Source organism: Micropterus dolomieu, unplaced genomic scaffold (genome assembly GCF_021292245.1).
Source record: "Micropterus dolomieu isolate WLL.071019.BEF.003 ecotype Adirondacks unplaced genomic scaffold, ASM2129224v1 contig_3410, whole genome shotgun sequence".
NCBI lineage: Eukaryota > Metazoa > Chordata > Actinopteri > Centrarchiformes > Centrarchidae > Micropterus > Micropterus dolomieu.
The window spans coordinates 1-4,255 of record NW_025732400.1 but is presented as its reverse complement, the minus strand read 5'-3'; the positions used below and the strand labels follow the sequence as shown (position 1 = coordinate 4,255).

The window sequence follows — 4,255 nt, the reverse complement described above, 5'->3', positions numbered from 1 at the left end:
TTTGAAATCAGTCAGTATGAGCCCAAACAAAGGATTATCATTCCGCTGCAGGTCTCAAAAATGAAATAGGTGGGCCTAACATTTTAAAGGCAGCATCGGAAAGTCGGATAGGATTTTCATTAATTCACTGTAAGCTCAAAATGAAAGGGTGGGAGGGGGACAGGATGCATATGAGTGTGCAATAGAAAACTTTCAGATGAGATTAGAGATCACAGATGCAAGCTGCACCAGGTCAGTGAAAATGATGGCAGAGTGTGAAAACAGTGGTTCTGATAATATCTGAACACCAACAACTTGATGAGACACTGGAGCACGCATCATGATAGCTATGTTCATGTTTTTGCAATGTTAACTCCTACTAACTCTTACTCCCTGAGCTGAGCTGACAGGAACCCTTTCATTTAGCAATTCATTTCAGATACTGACAGTCTGGTTCCATCTAGTGGCAATCTGTGAGAGCTTAAATACAGTATATCTCATAACATATGCAGTCAAATGAAGTTCTTGTTGAATAAAGCTGTTATTAAATAGTAATGTTAGTACATGCAGTTATGTAGTGAGATTAGTGTACAATATAAGCCACAAATACAGATTTTCTTTGAAGTAACAATGGCTTTTATTTCCCAAACAAGGCTGCTTTGAATTTTGACATTACAAACTGCAGACTGTTGTAAAGCATGTTAGAAAAAATAATAAAGATAAGGTGATATTTTACTTGAACAAATAACAACCAAAGGGTAGAGGAAACAGTTACAGGAAGTATTCAAATTGCGATATTCACATCATAAAATTCCAAAACAATGTCATTTTTCTTTAGAAATGGATTTTTCGTTATCTGTCTCATCAAAAGAGAACATGTACTTAAAACATTACCTTTACTGTACTCATGGACTGTATAAATGTCAACAGCAAAATATTCTGCACCTTAAAAGTGTGTAACAAATGCATAAAAGGAAAAAAACCTGAGCAAAGTAGATGTGTGAAACTGGAGGATGACATGATGTTTGATGGTTAATGGAGGTGCAGACTAAAATCTGACTAGTACAAAAACAGTGACTACTTCAAATGTTTAGGAGTCAGGAATAAAAATGAATAAGATGAAAGAACTGGTTATTTTGAATGAGACGTTAAGGCACTGTAACACACAGGGAGCACTCTAAAGAACAGTGATTAAAGCAGCTACAAGGACATTTTAACTGGTTATGAAACAGTCTTAATTTAATACTGATGCCTCTATATGACGTACATAAACGAGAACATCAGCGGGAAGAGTGGCTATTTCTATATAGTTATAGCTATAGCTATATAGAAATAGCTAATCTTACCAGAGCCTTATATCAAAACTAGTGTCCACTGTAAACTGAAAAGAAGACGATGCAGTTATTTTGATTCTGACTCGAGAGGTCGCACCCAAGATGTTTTATTGAGAAGAAGAGAGATCGCAATAGCTTTCTGAAACGTCTATTGTCTCACTCCAGTCTATGGCAAATTGTTATACAAGGTAACATTTTATGATGGCCTTGCTGCTGAGCTATATCTTGTTGTTGGCTTATACTGAAGAAATAACATTACTAGGGAATGCTTTACCCGCGACCCTGTACACAGGATAAGCGGTTGACGATGGATGGATGGATGGATGGATGGGAATGCTTTAGCTTTCGTAACAAAATTGCACAACCAAATGGCTTATGCTGGCCACACACTAGAGGATAATTCGGCCGATTGGGTGGGCGATCCCGAGCAGAGCCTGGTCAGAACCAATTATCATCAGTTCATCCACTGTTTTATTTTTAATTTTTTGTTTTCCTGTGCAAAACATAGCACACAAAAGTGCAGCTAGCTGACGACGACAGTCTGCCTTCACGTTTGTTTATGTCTGAAGTCACGTTTGATCAAGAAAGTTTCTGTGAGTGTGTGTGATCCTGTGTCTTGACTGAATCGTCGGGTGTGTGCGTTCTTAAGATTAAAATATGATTAATTCTGTCGTTATGTTTGTGGTATCCCACATTTTAAAAATCAGTTAAGATTTGAAAATCCTCTAGTGTGCACCAGGCATTACACGAGGCCTAGGTGTATGAACGGTACAAAAACAACTTTTTTTAACCATGGTCATATTAGTTATTATTCTTAAATAGCCACATATACATATTACCTCATCGCTATGCACCCTGCAAACAGCTGTGTTCAAAAAAGAAAAACATCTAAATTTGTTACTTATTTCTTTCACTCACTTCCAAAACAAATGTACGCGCTTGCCAGATCAACATCTTTATGACTGGAGGTGGCGGTGCTCATGTGAAATACAGTCTTCACTCTGGGAAAAACACTACTGCATTTGTCCACAGGGGACGCTCAAATTAGCAAATGAAAATTCCTTGTAGTAGCTTTAAATAACAGAGAAGGACACGTTTGGCCAGCTAATAAAACCTCACTGAACATACAGAAAACACACTCCAGAAAAGCATAATTATCATGTTAAACAATTCCTAAAGCACCCCTTCATGTGTCAGTTACTTCAAAAATCCAAATGATACAGTTACTACTTATTACAGCAGTCCATTAACAGTAGACATGTGTTAGACAAGCTGCTTGAGGACACCAGCCACTGCCTATTATTTGCAAATTTCCCTTATTAAATCAGTGGTACATTGAGGCTGGAGTTGTGAGGGGAATTCTTCATGTAGTAGACATGTTTTTGTCTGACATGCAGGCATAGATGTGCAGTACAGTACCACTCTGGCTACGTCATACTCCTCTCAAGCACGGCCCTAAATAAATCTCTTGTCTGTTCACACCATACAGTGGCATTGATTAAACTGTGACCTGTTCATTTTTACTGTCCATCATCCCCTCTTTGATCCACTCTTCCGTTAACTTCTGCACAAATTCCTCTTTGTTCTTCTTCTACGACCCTGACAGAGGCACGTGTCTCGGAGTGTTTAAACTCCGTCATCTGTGAAAAGAAAAACAACACGTTGTACATTTGAAATAAGACAGATTAGCGTCATATAGAATAGTAAATATCTGTTGCTCTTACTGGTGGATGCTGCCGTGTGCTGCCTGGTGCTCTTGATTTGCAGGAAAATGGTGTAGGCATCATAGGCAAACAGCAGACCAGCGATCAAACCAAACACCTATGGTCAGTTATGATCAGAAACACAGAAATAATCAAATTCACTGGTCAAATAAAACACCTCAAAGTTGGTTAATGCAAAATCATTTTTTCTAGAAATACTTTTTTTTTTTTTTTTTAAACATACTGTAATGTACTTGTAATAAATCTTTCATAATTTATGTTACATAGCAAAAGCAGACTACAAGACTTTCAAAAATGCTCACACCAGCAGACAGCTTTACTCCCAGTCTGAGGGTGAAGAAACTACAAAACTGATCTTTTTCTGATCAAGATTATTTCACTTGGAGAAATCCTCAACCGGAGAAATGACTGCGATATTCAACAGAAACATTTTTGGCAGTTGTCCATGTGCAACTTTAACACATTCAGTTCCGAACAAACACGTGTGGTGTGTATACCACACAAAAGTGTAAAAATAGCGCAGATTTGGTCTATGAAAAACTTAAGGAAGATTGTGGTTGGAAAAAGAGATGTGAAATTTACCTTTAATCTACCGAGCACACAACACAAATATTGTTTCAGAAACAATGAATAAACTGATAAAGAATAAACTAAAAACTAATTCTTAGAGAAAAATAATATTAAATGTCCTCAATCGAATTAAGTAAATAGAGAGCAAGGACAACTTGAATTTGAAATTGATTAATTTTAACAACACCACAGGCTTTACTCTCTTGATTCTTGAGTCATTCTGTTTCTTGCTCTCTCTCTCTCTCTCTCTCTACTGGCGGTGGTAATTTGTGCATTTTTGATGTGTCTTATGCCTTCCCATGTCCTTTTCATTTCCCATGAATCTCGTTTAATGACTCCTATTGCTTCCATAATATCATTAGTGGCTGTATGCTGCACTTTAATGTGGTACTTATGTGTGTGTGTTTCTTGTGCACTCTCCAAGGTGCTCCAACTATGAATGCATCCTGTTTTTGGCTACAAAAATAGTCTTGTCTTCTAACTTGTTTGAAAACTGACAGACAGGCAAATTGTGTCAGCTTGTGGTCAGCACTATACTTAAACAGGAAGGAAGCATGAGAAATTAATCGAGATGACGATATTACTCAATTCTTCCTGAGCGCCTTCGCAGAGAGGTTGCGCGTATCTCATATCACACACACACACACA

At 37.6% G+C, this 4,255-nt stretch overlaps 1 long non-coding RNA gene across 1 annotated transcript; it reads right to left on the bottom strand.

The window, feature by feature from the left end:
• Nucleotides 1-592: 592 nt before the first annotated feature.
• Nucleotides 593-4,241, bottom strand: LOC123964578. Its single transcript, XR_006823481.1, has 2 exons — nt 3,038-4,241; nt 593-2,953 (listed from the first exon to the last, which is right to left on the bottom strand). It is a non-coding gene; the product is annotated as an uncharacterized LOC123964578 (long non-coding RNA).
• Between the last annotated feature and the right edge of the window lie 14 nt (nt 4,242-4,255).